This window comes from Hordeum vulgare, chromosome 2H (genome assembly GCF_904849725.1).
Source record: "Hordeum vulgare subsp. vulgare chromosome 2H, MorexV3_pseudomolecules_assembly, whole genome shotgun sequence".
Taxonomy (NCBI): Eukaryota; Viridiplantae; Streptophyta; class Magnoliopsida; order Poales; family Poaceae; genus Hordeum; species Hordeum vulgare.
The window spans coordinates 81,856,142-81,876,786 of NC_058519.1; positions in this window are offsets into that span (position 1 = coordinate 81,856,142).

The following is a 20,645-nucleotide window of genomic DNA, read 5'->3' on the forward strand; positions in this document are numbered from 1 at the left end:
ATATTGGATCCTACATATTCTTAGTGTCAAGGATTCATATAATCTCGTATGTCATTCCCTTTGTCCTTCGGTATGTTACTTGCCCGAGATTCGATCATCGGTACTTGCATACCTATTTCAATCTCGTTACCGGCAAGTCTCGTACTCGTTCCGTAATACAAGATCCCGTGACTTACAATTAATCACATTGCTTGCAAGGCTTGTGTGTGATGTTGTATTACCGAGTGGGCCCCGAGATACCTCTCCGTCACACGGAGTGACAAATCCCAGTCTTGATCCATACTAACTCAACGGACACCTTCGGAGATACCTGTAGAGCACCTTTATAGTCACCCAGTTACGTTGTGACGTTTGATGCACACAAGGTATTCCTCCGGTGCCAGTGAGTTATATGATCTCATGGTCATAGGAACAAATACTTGACATGCAGAAAACTATAGCAATAAAACGACACGATCAATATGCTACGTTCATAGTTTGGGTCTAGTTCATTACATGATTCTCCTAATGATGTGACCCAGTTATCAAGCAACAACACTTTGCACATAGTTAGAAAACCTTGACTATCCTTGATCAACTGGCTAGCTCACTAGAGGCTTTCTAGGGACATTGTTTGGTCTATGTATCCACATATGTATCAATGTTTTCATTCAATACAATTATAGCATGGATAATAAATGATTATCTTTAAACAGGAAATATAATAATAATAATTTATCATTGCCTCTAGGGCATATTTCCAACACTCTGGCCAATATCCAATAGCGGGACCTGGACGTCCATATTGGATCCTACATATTCTACGAAGATCTTGTCGGTTGAACCTCTATGTCAAGGATTCACACAATCCCGTATACCATTCTCTTTCTCCTTCGGTATGTTACTTGCCCAAGATTTGATCGTCGGCATCTCCATACCTATTTCAATCTCGTTATCGGCAAGTCTCTTTACTCGTTCCGTAATACAAAATCCCGTGACTAACTCTTTAGTCACATTGCTTACAAGGCTTGTTTGTGATGTTGTATTACCGAGTGGGCCCCGAGAAACCTCTCTGTCACACGGAGTGACAAATCCCAGTCTTGATCCATGCTAACTCAAAGGACACCTTCGGAGATGCCCGTAGAGTACCTTTATAGTCACCCAGTAACATTGCGACGTTTGATACACACAAGGCATTCATCCGGTGTGAGTGAGTTACATGATCTCATGGTCATATGAATGAATATTTGACATGCAGAAAACAATAGCAAGAAAATGACACGATCACATGCTACGTTTATAGTTTGGGTCTTGTCCATCAAGTCATTCTCCTAATGATGTGATCCCGTCATCAAGTGACAACACTTGTCTATGGCCAGGAAACCTTAACCATCCTTGACCAACAGGCTAGTCAACTGGAGACTTACTAGGGACATTGTTTTGTCTATATATCCACACATGCATTTATGTTTCCATTCAATAAAATTATAGCATGGATAATAAACGATTATCTTGAAACAAGAAATATAATAATAACTATTTTGTTATAGCCTCTAGGGCATATTTCCAACAGTCTCCCACTAGCACTAGAGTCCATAATATAGCGTCACATCTCCGTGTGACTTACAATGTAATGAATCTAACACCCATATACTTCTGGTATTGTTCATGCTTTGCTCGTGGAAGAGGTTTAGTCAGCGGATCTGCAACATTCAGATTCGTGTGCAATTTGCAAATATTTATGTCCTCCTCCTTGGTGTAATCGCGGATGGCATTGAAGCGTCGCTTTATGTGTCTGGTCCTCTTGTGAAACCTTGGTTCCTTCGCTAGAGCAATGACACTAGTGTTGTCACAGAACAGATTGATTGGATCCAGCGCACTTGGCACTACTCCAAGATCTGACATGAACTGCTTCATCCAAACACCCTCCTTAGCCACCTCTAAGGCAGCTATGTACTCCGCTTCGCATGTAGAATCAGGTACGACGCTTTGCCTAGAACTGCACTAGCTTACGAAACCCCCGTTAAGAATAAATACGTATCCGATTTGCGACTTAGAGTCATCCAGATCAGTGTCAAAGCTTGCATCGACGTAAGCCTTTACGACGATCTCTTCGTCACCTCCATATACGAGAAACATTTCCTTAGTCCTTTTCAGGTACTTCGGAATATTCTTGACCGCCGCCCAGTGTTCCACTCCTCGATCACTTTGAAACCTGCCTCCCATACTTATGGCCAGGCTGACATCCGGTCTTGTGCACAGTGTTGCATACATGATAGACCCTATGGCTGAAGCATAGGGGACGACACTCATCTTTTCTCTATCTTCTGCAGTTACTGGACATTGAGTCTTACTCAATTTTATACCTTGTAACACAGGCAAGAACCCCTTCTTGGATTGTTCCATTTTGAACTTCTTCAAAACTTTATCAAGGTATGTGTTTTGTGAAAGAGCTATTAGGCGTCTCGACCTATCTTTATAGATCTTTATGCCCTAACTCAGCTAGACGGTTTGAGTACCCAGACATTTTGAGCACATGTTCACTGACAGACGAATTCTCCTCCATTTTGCAAGCATAGAATTTATCGGAGGTCTCATACATCTCGATCCGGGCATTCTTGTCAAAGATAGACTTCAATTCCTGGAACACCTCATATGCTCCATGACTTTCATAATGTCTTTGAAGTCCCGGTTCTAAGCCATACAAAACTGCACATTGAACCATTAAGTAGTCATCCTTACGTGCTTGCCAAGCGTTCAAAATGTCTTGGTCAGCCGTAGCGGGTGGTTCATCTCCTAGCGCTGCATCAAGGACATAATTATTTTGCCCACCTTGGAGGATAAGCCTTAGATTTCGAGCCCACTCTACGAAGTTGCTACCATCATCTTTCAGCTTAGCTTTCTCTAGGAACATATTTATATTCAGGGTTGCTACTGCGCGAGCCATTGATCTAAACCATAATTTTTTTTCCAAGATTACTTAGAGTATGTTCAAGACAATAGAGTTTAGCTAATCATATTACTAATAAACTCCCACTCAAATAGACATCCCTCTAGTCATTCGAGTGTCGCATGATTCAAATTCGCAAAACTCAAGGTCGATCATCACGTGAGTTGAGTATAGTTTGAGTGGTGAACATCTCCGTGTTGATCATATCAACTATATGATTCATGCTCGACCTTTCGGTCTCTTGTGCTCCGAGGCCATGTATGTACATGCTACGCTCGTCAAGTTTAACCCGAGTGTTCTGCATGTGCAACTGTTTTGCACCCGTTGTATGTGAATGTTGAGTCTATCACACCCGATCATCACATGGTGTCTCGAAACGACGAACTGTCGCAACGGTGCACAGTCGGGGAGAACACAATTTTATCTTAAAATTTTAGTGAGGGATCACCTTATAATGGTACTGTCGTTCTAAGCAAAATAAGGTGCATAAAAGGATTAACGTCACATGCAAATCATAAGTGACACGATATGGCCATGATTTTGTGCTTCTTGATCTCCATCACCAAAGCACCGGCATGATCTTCATCGACACCGGCGCCAAACCATGATCTCCATCATTGTGCCGCCATCAAGGTTGTCGTGCTATCTATGATATTACTACTAAAGCTACTACCTAGCAATATAGTAAACACATCTGCAAGCACAAATGTTAGTTTAAAGACAATCCTATGGCTCCTACCGGTTGCCGTAGCATCGACGTGCAAGTCGATATTTAACTATTAAAACATGATCATCTCATACATCCAATATATCATATCATGTCATTGGTCATATCACATCACATGTATACCCTGCAAAAACAAGTTACATCACATCTTACTTACACAAAGCCACAACGGTGATATGCATATTGCTAATTAACCTTCTCCAAGGACCGCCTCGGTCAAATCCAAGTCAACTAAAGTAGAAGAAACAAACACCCGCGAGTCATCTTTATGCAACAAGTTGCATGTCAGTCATTGAAACCGGTCTCTCGTAAGCGTACGAGTAAGGTTGGTACGGGCCGCTTCAATCCAACAATACTGCTGAATCAAAAAAAGACTAAGGAGGGCAGCAAATTGAACATCAACGCCCACAAAATCTTTTGTGTTCTACTCTAGATTTCAACTAGGCATGAACCTAGCTCTGATACCACTGTTGGCGAACGTTCCATGGGAAACAAAAAAATTCCTTTCCTTCTTGACCACCTCATCTTTTTTTCCTTTATTGTTGCTCTAGCCGAAATAGCCCTATTGGGTTGGCCTCACCAGCCCACTAAGGGTTGGTGCGCCACCCATGGGCCTATTAGGTTCTCTCCTGGGTGGGTGGCCCCTCACGGTAAAACCCCGGAACCCATTCGTCACTCCTCGTACTTTATCGGTAATGTCCGAAATCTTTTTGTAAGCCAAATGCAACAATCCTATATATCAATCTTTGTTTCAAGACCATTTCGGAGACACTTGTGACGTCTGAGATCTCATCCGGGACTACGATCAACATTCAGTCACCAACATCAATAATTCAACTATATCGAAGCCGTCAACGAACCTTAAGTGTGCAGACCCAGCGGTTTCGAGAACTATGTAGACATGACCGAGACACTCTCTGGCCAATATCTAATAGCGGGACCTAGATGTCCATATTGGATCCTACATATTATACGAAGATCTTATCGGTTGAACCTCTATGTCAAGGATTCACACAATCCCGTATATCATTCTCTTTGTCCTTCGGTATGTTACTTGCCCGAGATTTGATCGTCGACATCTCCATACCTATTACAATCTCGTTATCGGCAAGTCTCTTTACTCGTTCCGTAATACAAGATCCCGTGACTAACTCTTTAGTCACATTGCTTGCAAGGCTTGTTTGTGTTGTTGTATTACCGAGTGGGTTCCTAGATACCTCTCCATCACACAAAGTGACAAATCCCAGTCTTGATCCATGCTAACTCAATGGACACCTTCGGAGATGCCCATGGAGTACCTTTATATTCACCCAGTAACGTTGCGACGTTTGATACACACAAGGCATTCCTCCCGTGTCAGTGATTTACATGATCTCATGGTCATAGGAATGAATACTTGACATGCAGAAAACAATAGCAACAAAACGACACGATCACATGCTACGTTTATAGTTTGGTTCTTGTCCATCACATCATTCTCCTAATGATGTGATCCCGTCATCAAGTGACAACACTTGTCTATGGCTAGGAAACCTTAACCATCCTTGACCAAAAGGCTAGTCAACTAGAGACTTACTAGGGACATTGTTTTGTCTATATATCCACACATACATTTATGTTTTCATTCAATACAATTATAGCATGGATAATAAACGATTATCTTGAAACAAGAAATAAAATAATAACTATTTTATTATTTCCTCTAGGGAATATTTCCAACAATGACCATGTGTAGATAGCCATCACGTCCATAAGCAAATAGTACAACTCCTGCATGCACCTACTATTGTTACTCCAACTTTTGACACCTATCCAGCATGCATCTAGAGTATTAAGTAAACCAGAGTAATGCTTGGGAATAATGACATGATCTGGACAAAATAAACTCAATCAATATGAATAAACCCCGTCATTTTATCCTTAGTAGAAGCAACACAAAGACACATTTTGTCCCCTTTATGTCACTAGGATATAGAAACTCACCAAGTTTAACCCACTACAACGCACATCTACCACTGAAGAAAGATCAAACTAATTGGCCAAAGTAATTCAATAGATCGAATGGATTTATGAAGCTATGATGATCATGCAAATAAGAATCATAAAACTGAGAGAAGATTCAGATACTTTTCATGAATAATCTAAAGATAAACCCACAATTCATCAGATCCCAGCAAACGCACCGCACAAAAGAATTACATCATATAGATCAAGGCGAAGATGCGATGATCATTGTATTGAAGATCAAGAGAGAGAGATAAAGAGAGAGAGAGAGAGAGAGAGAGAGAGAGAGAGAGGGACATCTGTGTTTCACTATCCATTTATGTATCACCACGCGTCCTGGTGTCACAAAACTTGTTCATGTAGGCTCGTGTTGGGCATCCAAGGGTAGCGTTTTGTAGGATAGTAGCACATTTCCCTCAAGTGGATGACCTAAGGTTTATAAATCTGTGGGAGGCGTAGGATGAAGACGGTCTCTCTCAAACAACTCTGCAACCAAATAACAAAGAGTCTCTTGTGTACCCAACATACCCAATACGATGGTAAATTGTATAGGTGCACTAGTTCGGCGAAAAGATGTTGATACAAGTGTAATATGGATGGTAGAAATATATTTTTATAATATGAATAAATAAAAATAGCAAGGTAGGAAGTAACGGAAGTGATCATAAACGGTACTGCAATGCTTAAAAACAAGGCCTATGGTTCATACTTTCGCTAGTGCAATCTCTCAACAATGCTAATATAACTGGATCATATAACCATCCCTCAACGTGCGATGAAGAATCACTCCAAATTTCTTATCTAGCGGAGAACATAAGAAGAAATTGTTTGTAGGGTATGAAACCACCTCAAAGTTATTCTTTCTGATCAACCTTTTGAGCTACCCATGTAAGTGTCACAAATAGCCCTAGAGTTCGTACTAAAACAACACCATATGATACACATTAACCAACTCTAATGTCACCTAGATACACTAATGTCACCGCGAGTATCCGTGAGTTGATTATACGATGTGCATAAAACAATTTTAGATTCATAATACTCAATTCGACACAAATAACCTCAAAATAGTGCCTCAAGATTTCTATGGGAGAACATAGTATGAAAATGTGCAATTGACCCCTATGCATAGATCCCCAAGGACACTGGAATGAGTCGGCATAAGGTTGAGCCATTTAAAAATCGACTACAAAGGTGAAAATGAAAAGAATGAGCCGGCATAAGGTTGAGCCATTTACAAGAGTATAACTCGCCAGAATCAAAAGCAAAGCAGAAACAACGTGATAAGCCGGCAAATAAACAAGGATCGAATTTTCACGAGTTGATATGATAAAATGAGCTTGTATGTGTCGACAAGATGGCTAATGGTTGACACAGGGACTAAAAATACTTGGAAATTTTTTTGTGTGCATAAACAACTTTCTACCAAGACAAAAGGACAAATGGATCTAGTGATACAAAGAAAATAAAAACAAAGGATCCTAACTAATTTGTTAGAGATTCAAGAGAGTTCTATGACATCACGAAAAAACGGAGGCAAATACATATTATCAATGAACGTCATGTGGGGAGCTAGACCTATGTCTACCATTGGCATGAACTCCTACGAAACCCCGATAAACTAAGAAGAACGCATGAACCCTAATGAGGGTAATGAGAGTTACTTAAGTCCAGAAGTTGGAGATGCAGAGGTTTTTTTCTCCCTTGCGATGGGCGGGGACGATCCAAATGATCTCCCGCGAAGACGATGGCGCGTTTGAGCGTGTGCGGGTGATTTGGAGTCGACAAGCTCGGGCGATGTTTCAGAGGTGAGAGGAAGAATGTGAAGTGGAAAACTGAATCTCGGGCCTCAAGGTTTGTCTATAAGGAAGAGGGACCCGAAACGACGTGGTGAAAATGGGTTGTTCTACTAATTTGTGGCTCTGAAAGCTTGTGGGTTCCCGTGTCAGACCGGATTGATGGTTTGTTTAAAAAAGATTCGCCATGATGGCATACCTACGGCTAGTATTAACCCGGACGAATGTTTAAACATCAAAGAGAAGAGAAATGTTGGCTTAAGAACAAGCTCAGGTTTTAACTTCAAGGTTAAGATTTTCCTTTCATTTCGAGGATGGAGTTTAAAACGAGTAAACCCAAACTAAATTGGGGGCTAATGTTGGGGATATACCCCACAGAATGACCCACGAGAAGAATTACCCAGCTATCAAGGCGTCGGCTCAATACTGTGGTTGCTTGATGTCTACGCACACTTCTATTATTGTAGACTATGTTGGGCCTCCAAACGCAGAGGTTTGTAGGACAGCAACAATTTTCCTCAAGTGGATGACCTAAGGTTTATCAAACTCATGGAAGTACAAGTTGAAGCTGGTCTCTCTCAAGCAACCCTGCAATTAAGATACGAGAAGTCTCTTGTGTCCCCATGGAAATACAATTGTCAGTTGTATAGGTGCACTCGTTTGGCGAAGAGATGTTAAAGGGCAAGTGATATGAATGGTAAAACAAGGTATTGTAAATCTGAAATAAAAATGGCAGCAAGCAAACATGAAACAAAACTGAAAGTAAACGGTGTTCAATGGTGGAAAACAAGGCCTAGGCTTCATACTTTCACTAGTGGCAACTCCCAACAACATTAGCATAGTCTAATCACATTATATTTCCACTAAAACATACAATGGAGACGTAGTCGGAGGTCATTCCTTTGTGACCAAGAGAGAAGAGAATTATGTAGGGCTACAAAAGTACACCTCGGAGTTCGTAGTTCTCATCTATGGATTTCCCAATGTCACCGCGGCCATCCAAAGAGAGTACCACAATCACCACAACGTATCTCAAGGATAGTGAAAGAAAAGCACCAAGAGACTATCAATCTTCAATCAATTCACAAAAGAGGAAATCACTCATGAAAATATTCTTCTAATCCATGTCCAATAGACCGTTGTCACCATGGTCTCGGGGATTATACTAGATAAGATCAAGTAAGTACATCAATCCAATACATAGAAGAAGGGGAAACATCGTAGGATCGCCCTAGATTAACATAGCTCATGATTGATACGTGCATTTTGCATCATGCTTTTATGTTGATATTTATCGCTTTATGGGCTGTTATTACACTTCACGGTACAATACTTATGCCTTTTCTCTCTTATTTTGCAAGGTTTACATGAAGAGGGAGAATGCCGGCAGTTGGAATTCTGGCCTGAAAAAGGAGCAAGTTTGAGATACCTATTCTGCGCAATTCAGAAAGCCGTGAAAATCAACGAGAAATTATTTTGGAATTTGTAAAAAATATTGGGCGGAAGAAGTACCACAAGGGAGCCACCAGGAGACACAAGCCTGCTAGGCGCGGCCTACCCCCTGGTCGCGCCTAGGGGGCTCGTGGTCTCCCTCTTGGCCCTCTCGCTCCCCTCTTTTTCTATAAGGAGGGTTTCATTGCAGAAAAAATCAAGAGGAGGCTTTCGTGAGGAATCGCCGCCACCACGAGGCGGAACTTGAGCAAAACCAATCTAGAGCTCCGGCAGGGTCGTCCTGCCGGGGAAACTTCCCTCCCGGAGGGGGAAATCGTCGCCATCGTCATCACCAACACTCCTCTCATCGGAGGGGACTCATCACCATCAACATCTTCATCAGCACCATCTCATCTCCAAACCCTAGTTCATCTCTTGTAACCAATCTCCGTCTCGCGACTCCGATTGGTACTTGTAAGGTTGCTAGTAGTGTTAATTACTCTTTGTAGTTGATGCTAGTTGGATTACTCGTTGGAAGATTATATGTTTAGATCCTTGATGCTATTCAATACCTCTCTGGTCATGAACATAATTATGGTTTGTGAGTAGTCACTTTTGTTCCTGAGGACATGGGATAAGTCATGTTATAAGTAGTCATGTGAATTTGGTATTCGTTCGATATTTTGATGTGTTGTATGTTGTTTCTCCTCTAGTGGTGTTATGTGAACGTCGACTACATCACACTTCACCATTAGTTGGTCGTAGAGGAAGGCATTGAGAAGTAGTAAGTATATGATGGGTTGCTAGAGTGACAGAAGCTTAAACCCTAGTTTATGTGTTGCTTCGTAAGGGGCTGATTTGGATCCACTAGTTTAATGCTATGGTTAGACTTTGTCTTAATTCTTATTTCGTAGTTGCGGATGATTGCGAGAGGGGTTAATCATAAGTGGGTTGTTTATCCAATTAAGGGCAGCACCCAAGCAGTGGTCCACCCACATATGAAACTATCAAAGTAGCGAACGTGAATCATATGAACATGATGAAAACTAGCTTGACAGAAATTCCCGTGTGTCCTCGGCAGCGCTTTACCTCATATAAGAGTTTGTCCAGATTTGTCCCTTGCTACAAAAGGGATTGGGCTATATTGCTGCACCTTTGTTACTATTTTTCCTTGCTACTTGCTACGAATCATCTTATCACACAACTATCTGTTACCGATAATTTCAGTGCTTGCAGAGAATACCTTGGTGAAAACCACTTGTCAGATTCTTCTGCTCCTCGTTGGGTTCGACACTGTTACTTATCGAAAGGACTACGATAGATCCCCTACACTTGTGGGTCATCAAGACTCTTTTCTGGCGCCGTTGCCGGGGAGTGAAGCGCCTTTGGTAAGTGGAATTTGGTAAGGAAACATTTATATAGTGTGCTGAAATTTATTGTCACTTGTTACTATGGAAACTAATCCTTTGAGGAGCTTGTTCGGGGTATCTTCACCTCGAACGGAAGCACAAGGAGTTTCTCCTCAACCTGCTGCACCTACTGAAAATATTTTCTATGAATTTCCTTCACGTATGCTTGAGAAACTGCTGGCTAACCCTTTTACAAGAGATGGAACATCACATCCTGACTTGCATCTAATCTATGTAGATGAAGTTTGTGGTTTATTTAAGCTTGCAGGTTTACCTGAGGATGAGGTCAATAGGAATGTCTTTCTCTTATCTTTGAGGGATAAATCATTGATATGGTATAGGCTATGTGATGATACTGGATCATGGAACTACAACCGACTGAAATTGGAATTTCATCAAAGATTTTATCCTATGCATTTGGTACATCGTGATCGGAATTGTATTTAAATTTTTTTACCTCGTGACAAAGAAAGTATAGCTCAAGCTTGGGGGATGCTTAAATCAATGTTATATTCATGCCCTAACCATGAGCTCTCGAGAGAAATTATCATTCAAAACTTCTATGCTCGGCTTTCTCATGATAATCGCACGATGCTTGACACTTCTTGTACCGGTTCTTTTATGAAGAGAGATATTGAGTTCAAATGGAATTTATTGGAAAGAATTAAACGCAACTCTGAAGATTGGGAGTTTGATGAAGGTAAGGAGTCAGGTATGAATTTCAAGTTTGATTGCGTTAAATCCTTTGTTGAAACAAATACTTTTTTGTGATTTTAGTGCTAAATATGGACTTGACTCTGAGATAGTAGCTTCATTGTGTGAATCATTTGCTTCTCATATCGATCTCCCTAAAGAGAAGTGGTTTAAATTTCATCCTCCCTTAGAAGTCAATGTAGTTAAACCCAGTCCAGTTGAAGAGAAAGTCATTGCTTATAATGATCCTATTGTTCCTAGTACTTACATTGAGAAACCACCTTTCCCTTTTAGGATAAAGGATCATTCTAAAGTTTCAACTATGATACGTAGGGGCTACACTAGAACACCTACACCCCCTGAGAAAATTAGAGTCGAACCTAGCATTGCTATTATCAAAGATCTCTTGTCCGACAATGTTGATGGCCATGATATTCACTTCTATGAAGATGCTGCTAGAATTGCTAAACCCCATGCTTGAGACAAACATAGGCATGTTGTTGGCACGCCTGTTGTTTCTGTTAAGATAGGAGATCATTGTTATCATGGTTTATGTGACGTGGCTGCTAGTGTTAGTGCAATACCTCAATCCTTATATGATGAACTTAAAGACGAGATTGCACCTGTTGAGATGGAACCTATTGATGTCACTATTCAGCTTGCCAATAGAGATACTATCTGCCCTTTGGGAATTGTTAGAGATGTTGAAGTCTTGTGTGGTAAAATGAAGTATCCTGTTGATTTTCTCATTCTTGCTACCACACAAGATAGCCTTTGTCCCATCATATTTGGCAGACCTTTCCTCAATACTGTCAATGCTCATATTGACTGTGAGAAGCAAACTGTCACTGTTGGCTTTGAAGGTGTGTCACATGAGTTCAATTTCTCCAATTTGGTAGACAACCTCATGAAAAGGAGTTGCCTAGTAAGGATGAAATTATTGCCCTAGCTTCTATTATTGTGCCTCCTACCAATCCTATAGAGCAATACTTGCTTGAGCATGAAAATGATATGCATATGGATGAGAGGAATGAGATAGATAGAGTTATCTTTGAACAACATCGTGTCCTTAAGAATAATTTGCGTGTTGAACTCCTTGGAGATCCACCCCCACCAAAGGGAGATCCTGTGTTCGAGCTTAAATAGTTGCCTAATACTCTTAAGTATGCTTATCTTGATGAAAAAGAGATATATCATGTTATTATTAGTGCTAGCCTCTCAGAGCATGAAGAAAACAAGTTACTAAAAACTCTGAGGAAGCACCGTGCTGCTATTGGATATACTCTTGATGATCTTAAGGGCATTAGTCCCACTCTATGCCAGTAGAAGATTAAAAGTAATTATGATTCCAAACCAGTTGCTGATCATCAACGAAGATTAAATCCTAAGATGAAAGAGGTAGTAAGAAAATAAATACTAAAGCTCCTGGAAGCAGGTATTATATAAGTCTGGTGCATTGCGTCCCTAAGAAGGGAGGTATTACCGTTGTCCCTAATGATAAGGATGAATTGGTCCCATAGAGGATTATTACTGGCTATAGGATGGTGATCGATTTTAGGAAATTGAATAAAGCCACTAGGAAAGATCATTACCCTTTGCCTTTTATCGACCAAATGCTAGAAAGACTGTCTAAACATACACACTTCTTCTTTCTAGATGGTTATTCTGGTTTCTCCCAAATACTAGTTGCACAATCTGATCAGGAGAAAACCACTTTCACCTGCCCTTTCGGTACCTTTGCTTATAGACGTATGCCTTTTGGCTTATGTAATGCACGTGCTACCTTTCAAAGATGTATGATGGCTATATTCTCTGACTTTTGTGAAAAGATTGTTGAGGTTTTCATGGATGACTTCTCCGTTTACGGGTCTTCTTTTGATGATTGCCTCAGCAACCTTGATCGAGTCTTGGAGAGATGTAAAGATACCAACCTTGTCTTGAATTGGGAGAAGTGACACTTTATGGTTAATGAAGGCATCGTCTTAGGACATAAATTTCTAAAAGAGGTATTGAAGTCGATAAGGCTAAGGTTGATGCGATCGAGAAAATGCCATGCCCTATAGATATCAAAGGTATAAGAAGTTTCCTTGGTCATGCTCGTTTCTATAGAAGGTTCATTAAGGACTTTTCTAAGATTTCTAAGCCTCTTACCAATCTCTTGCAAAAGGATGTCATTTTTGTTTTTGACGATGATTGTGAGGAAGCCTTCAAAATACTTAAAAAGGCCTTGATAACTGCGCCTATTGTTCAACCACCTGATTGGAACTTACCTTTTGAAATCATGTGTGATGCTAGTGATTATGATGTTGGTGTTGTTCTAGGACAAAGAGTTGATAAGAAGTTGAATGTTATTCACTATGCTAGTAAAAACTCTAGACAGTGCCCAAACAAACTATGCTACTACTGAAAAGGAATTTTTAGCAGTCGTGTTTGCATGTGAAAAGTTCAGATCTTACATAGTTGATTCCAAAGTCACTATTCACACTGATCACGCTACTATCAAGTACCTCATGGAAAAAAAACACGCTAAACCTAGACTTATCGGATGGGTTCTCTTGCTACAAGAATTTGATTTGCATGTTGTCGATAGGAAGGGTGCTGAGAACCCCGTAGGAGATAACTTGTCTAGGTTGGAGAATGTTCTTGATGACCCACAACCTATTGATGATAGCTTTCCTGATGAGCAACTGAATGTCATCAATACTTCACATAGTACACCGTGGTATGCTGATTATGCAAATTATATCGTTGCCAAATATATACCACCTAGTTTCACATACCAGCAAAAGAAGAAATTCTTCTTTGATTTGAGACATTACTTTTGCGATGATTCTCACCTTTATAAGGAAGGAGTAGATGGTGTTATTAGACGTTGTGTACCTGAACATGAACAGGGACAGATCCTACAGAAGTGTCACTCCGAGGCTTACGGAGGACACCATGCGGGAGATAGAACTGCACACAAGGTATTGCAATCAGGTTTATATTGGCCCACTCTCTTCAAGGATGCCCGTAAGTTTGTCTTGTCTTGTGAAGAATGTCAAAGAATAGGTAATATCAGTAAACGTCAGGAAATGCCTATGAATTATTCACTTGTCATTGAACCATTTGATGTTTGGGGTTTTGATTATATGGGACCTTTTCCAAAATTCAACGGGTATAATCATATCCTAGTTGCTGTTGACTACGTTACTAAGTGGGTAGAAGCTATTCCAACTAGTAGTGCACATCACAACACCTCTATCAGGGTGCTTAAAGAAGTTATTTTCCCTAGATTTGGAGTCCCTAGATATCTAATGACTGATGGTGGTTCACATTTCATTCATGGTGCTTTCCGTAAAACGCTTGCTAAGTATGATGTCAACCATAGAATTGCATCTCCCTATCACCCTCAGTCCAGTGGTCAAGTAGAGCTAAGTGCTACTGCAACAAAAGACCTTCCAACGGCGCCAGAAACAAGCGTGCTGATGGGAGACTATTCTTGTCTTGATTCTCCTCAGCAAAGGCACCAGGAATCCTTCTGCTACGGCTACGCCTTTAGGGACTTCCTAGGCAAATATGCAAAGGATTCCCCCGTGGCCTTGTAGCCTTGCGTTGGTGTTCCCTCGAAGTGGAAAGGGTGATGTAGCACAGCGGCTGTAAGTATTTCCATCAGTTTTGAGAACCAAGGTATCGATCCAGTGAAGGAGAATCACAGGTACCTGCACAAACACAAAGAGCTTGCTCCCAACGCTATGAAGGGGTTGTCAATCCCTTATAGATTGTTTGCCAAGTGAGAACTGAAAGCAACAAAGGAACAAAGCAAAGTAAAAGCAAAGGTGGAAATGATAGGTGTGCACAGACCCGAGGGCCGTAGTGTTCACTAGTGGGTTCTCTCATGAAAGCAAGTAGACGGTGGGTGAACGAATTACAAACGAGCAATTGATAGAACCGCGCAAAGTCGTGACGTTATCTATGGCAATGATTATATCTATAGGCATCACATCCAAAACAAGTAGACCGATACTTTCTGCATCTACTACTATTACTCCACACGTCGACCGCTATCCAGCATGCATCTAGTGTATTAAGTTCATGAGAACAGAGTAACGCCTTAAGCAAGATGACATGATGTAGATGGACAATCTCATATCTACGACAAAGCCCATCTTGTTACCCTTGATGGCAACAACATGATGTGTGCCTTGCAGCCCTTTCTGTCACTGGGAAAGGTCACCACACGGTATGAACCCAAAACCAAGCACTTCTCCCATTGCAAGAATCATAGATCTAGTTGGCCAAACAAAACCCAAGACTCGGAGAGACTTACAAGGATATTAAATCATGCATATAAGAAATCAGAAAAGACTCAAATATATATCATAGATAATCTAATCACAAATCCACAATTCATCGGATCTCGACAAACACACCGCCAAAGAGGATTACATCGGATAGATCTCCCTGAAGAACATGGAGAACTTTGTATTGAAGATCCAAAAGAGAGAAGAAGCCATCTAGCTACTAACTACGGACCCGTAGGTCTGAAGTGAACTACTCACGAGTCATTGGAGGGGCGATGATGTTGATGAAGAAGCCCTCCGACTCCAAAGTCCCCTCCGGCAGGGCACCGGGAAGGGTCTCCAGATGAGATCTCACGGAAACGGAAGCTTGCGGCGGCGGAAAAGTGTTTTCGTGGACGCCGTGATATTTTCTAGATTTTTAGGGAATTTATAGGCCAAAGACCTAGGGCACGGGAGCGCCATGGAGGCCACAAGCTTGGTTGCCGCGGCCTCCCCCCTGGCCGCGGCAACAGGGCTTGTGGGCTTCCTGTGGGCCCACTTGCTTGGACCTCAAGCCTCCCGATCTTCTTCCGTTCTGGCAAAAATCATTTTGGGGATTTTATTCCGTTTGGACTCCGTACCAAAATCAGATCTGAAAAGAGTAAAAAACACAGAAAAAAAATAGGAACTGGCACTTCGCAGTGAGTTAATAAGTTAGTCCCAAAAAAGATATAAAAGGTAAACGAAACATCCAAAGTTGACAAGATAACACCGTGAAACCATCAAAAATTATAGATACATTTGAGACGTATCAAGCATCCCCAAGCTTAACTCCTGCTCGTCCTCGAGTAGGGAAGTGATAAAGAATGAATTTTTGATGCTTTCATGCTACCTAACATAGATGTCCTCTGTAACTCCTCTTATGTGACGCGAATGTTCAGATCCGTTAGATTCAAAACAATAGTTTGCTATTGACATCGAAACAATAATACTTCAAGCAAACTAGCAAAGTAATCATGAACTTTCAAAATAACAAGGTCAAAAGAAAGTTATCCCTACAAAATCATATAGTCTGGCTATGCTCTATCATCATTGCACAACAAATTTAAATCATGCACAACCCCGGTATTGGCCAAGTAATTGTTTTCACACCTTTACTTTCTCAAACTTTTTCAACTCTCATGCAATACATGAGCGTGAGCCATGGTTTTAGCACTATAAGTGGTGTGGAGTGTGGTGGAGGTTGCAAGAAAAACAAGGAGAAGATGGTCACATCAATTAGGCATATCAATGAGCTGTGGAGATGCTCATCAATAGATATCAATGTGAATGAGTAGGGATTGCCATACAAATGGTGCACTAGAGCTAAGAGAACTTGAAAGCTCTTAAAGAAAACTAGTGGGTGTGCATCCAACTTGCTTGCTCACGAAGACCTAAGGCAAATTTGAGGAAGCCTATCATTGGAATATACAAGCCAAGTTATATAATGAAAATTTCCCACTAGCTATATGGTGGTGACAAAACGAGAGACTCTCAATCATGAAGATCATGGTGCTTAATATGCACAAGTGTGGAAAGGTGGTAGCATTGTCCGTTCTCTCTTTTTCTCTCATTTTTTTGAATGGGCTCTTTGGCCTCTTTTTTTTATATTTTGGTGGGCATCTTTGGCCTCCTTTATTTCCTCACATGGGACAATGATCCATCAATGATGATCATCACACTTACAACTCAAAACTTAGAGCAACGATGACTCTATATGGAATGCCTTCGGTAGTGTACCGTGACAATGATCTAGCATGGCATGGACATTAATGGAAACATCATGCTAGCTATCTTACGATCAGGCAATGGCAATGTAGATGTGGTGGCACATGTCATGGTGGTAGTTGCATGGCAATATATCTCGGAATGACTTTGAAGAAGCCATAGTAGGTAGGTATGGTGGCTGTTTTGAGGGAGGCTAATGGTGGGTTTTGTGCACCGGTGAAAGTTGCACGGCACTAAAGAAGATAGTGATGGTGGAAGCTGAAAGTGCATCTAAACCATGGACTCAACATTAATCATGAAGAACTCATATACTTGTTGCAAAAGTTTTATTGGTAATCGAAACAAAGCATTCAACGCATACTCCTAGGGAAAGGGTTGGTAGGTATAAACCATAGCGCGATTCCGACCGCCACACAAAGGATGACAATCAATAGACTAATCATGCTCAGACTTCATCACATAGCGGTTCACCATACGTGCATGCTACGGGAATCACTAACTTCAACACAACTATTTCTAGATCCACAACACCTTACTAACATAACTTCAATATTACCATAACCACAACTCAAAACTAGTTGAGATGAATCAAACTTCTCTAACTATTCAATGCACATGAAGGTGGAAGTTTTCGTATCCCTTTGGATAACTACCACTTTTGAGACTACTTTCAAAGCATAGATCAACTAGCAAGCCACGAACCTCCGTGCTCTAAAAGATATAAGTGAATCACATAGAGCAAAACCAACTAGCTCAAAAGGTACAAGTGCAGCACATGTGAGTTGAATTGTCTAGCCAAAGGATATAAGTGAAGCTCGACAAAATCACGGTGAGTGCATGTATCTCTCTCTAGGTGTTCAGCAAGGATGATTGTGACACAACAAAAATAAAAGATTCCTACGATACAAGACGCTCCAAGCAAAACACATAACATGTGGTGAATAAACATATAGCCCCAAGTAACGTTACCGATGGATTGAAGACGAAAGAGGGGATGCTTTCCCGGGGCATCCCCAAGCTTAGGCTTTTACAGCATCCTTGAATCATCTTGGGGTGCCTTGGGCATCCCCAAGCTTGAGCTCTTGCCACTCTTTATCTTTTTGTCCATAAGAACTTCATCCAAAACTTGAAAACTTCACAATACGAAACTAAAACAGAAACTCGTGATAACATTAGTATAAGAAAGCAAACCACCACTTCCTTAGGTACTGTAGAAAACTTAAATTACACTTATGTTGATGTTGGGTTACTGTATTTTCAGTCTTCCGTGGCTAATACCCCCTGATACTATCCATAGTTTCATCAAAATAAGCAACCAACACAACAAAAACAGAATATGTTAACAGCAGACCAGTCTGTAGCAATCTGTATATTTCATATACTTCTGGTACTTCAAAAATTCTGACAAATTACGACAGTCTTAAGAATTTGCGTAGAAATCAGCAGCAAAAAGAATCAACTTAAAATCTCTTACAGAAAAAAAAGTGAAAATTCTTTTCGTTAGCAGAAAGTTTCTGTCTTTTCCAGCATGACCAAACGATCATCCCCAAGACTAATCATAACGGTTTTGCTTGGCACAAACGCAAAAAGAAACACAAAAAACACAATCATAACAGAATTATGAAAGTGTGGAAAACTCAAAACAGAAAGAAAAATGATAGATTCGTTGGGTTGCCTCCCAACAAGCGCTATTGTTTAACTCCCTTAGCTAGGCCAAAGGTGATGGAATCACGTATAGTCATCCTTGGTGCTCAAACCATAAGTAGTGTGATCGTTTATCATCTTAAGATCTTCATCTTTATTGGATGACTCACCACTAGCTTTAGGAACAAAAACAGACTTGACGGTTTTTTTTGAGAGTGAGATTTGGAGTATTTTGCACAACGGCAAAAGCGGAACCCAAGTTGGTTATGACATCCTCTAGTTTGCCAATTCAAGTGGAATCATTAACTATAGGTTCCTTCTCCCTTAAATTTTTCAAAACATTTCCCACTTTGGATCCGTACTGAGTAATTTGATTGTGGATCTTTCTTTCCAAACCCTCAATAAGTTCAACTCTGGTAATTTTGTTTTCAATAGCGTCAAGCCTTTGCATCACGTGTTCCAAGGTTAAATAGTTCCATTAACCATGAGCGGGGGTGAGCCTACCAAATTCATGATAGATCCATAGGAGTCAACAGTATGGCTCCCCAAAAAATTCCCGCCTACAATGGTATCAAGAATATACCTATTCCAAGGAGAGATTCCAACATAAAAACTGCGAAGAAGAATGGTAGTGGACTGCTTACGAGTAGATCTACTCTGAGCATTGCAAATCCGATACCAAGCGTCCTTTAAATTTTCTTCCTCATTTTCGTGAAATTGAGAACTTCGTTTTCAGGGGTATCGTTTGGAGTAGTGGGTCTAGCCATTGAAGGACTATCCCACACACAAATGAGCAGGAAGTAAGCGAGCGAAGCGGGCAAAACAGAACGGCAAAGCAGGACAGCAAAAAGGCAAAAGAAAAAGGCAAAGGAGAAAGGCAAATGAAAACGGAAAATGTGAAGTGGGGGAGAGGAAAACGAGAGGCAACTGACAAAAAAGTAAATGCAAGAGATGAGTTTGTGAGACCTACTTGGATAGATCTCTCCTTCCCCGGCAACGGCGCCAAAAATTACTTCTGCTACTGCAACAAAAGACCTTCCAACGGCTCCATAAACAAGCGTGCTGATGGGAGACTATTCTTGTCTTGATTCTCCTCAGCAATGGAACCAGGAATCCTTCTGCTACGGCTACGCCTTTAGGGACTTCCTAGGCAAATATGCAAAGGATTCCCCCGTGGCCTTGGAGCCTTATGTTGGTGTTCCCTCGAAGTGGAAAGGGTGATGTAGCACAATGGCGGTAAGTATTTCCCTCAGTTTTGAGAACCAAGGTATCGATCCATTGAAGGAGTATCACAAGTACCTGCACAAACAAAAAGAGCTTGCTCCCAACGCTATGAAGGGGTTGTCAATCCCTTATAGATTGTTTGCCAAGTGAGAACTGAAAGCAACAAAGTAACAAAGCAAAGTAAAAGCGAAGGTGGAAACGGTAGGTGTGAATAGACCCGGGGGCCGTAGTGTTCACTAGTGGCTTCTCTCATGAAAGCAAGTAGACGGTGGGTGAACGAATTATTGTCGAGCACTTTATAGAACCGCGCAAAGTCGTGACGTTATCTATGGCAATGATTATATTTATAGGCATCACATCCAAAACAAGTAGACCGATACTTTCTGCATCTACTACTATTACTCCACACGTCGACCACTATCCAGCATGCATCTAGTGTATTAAGTTCATGAGAACAGAGTAACGCCTTAAGCAAGATGACATGATGTAGATGGACAATCTCATATCTAGGACAAAGCACATCTTGTTACCCTTGATGGCAACAACACGATGTGTGCCTTGCTGCCCTTTCTGTCACTGGGAAAGGTCACCACACGGTATGAACCCAAAACCAAGCACTTCTCCCATTGCAAGAATCATAAATCTAGTTGGCCAAACAAAAACCAAGACTCGGAGAGACTTACAAGGATATCAATTCATGCATATAAGAAATCAGCAAAGACTCAAATATATATCATAGATAATCTGATCACAAACACA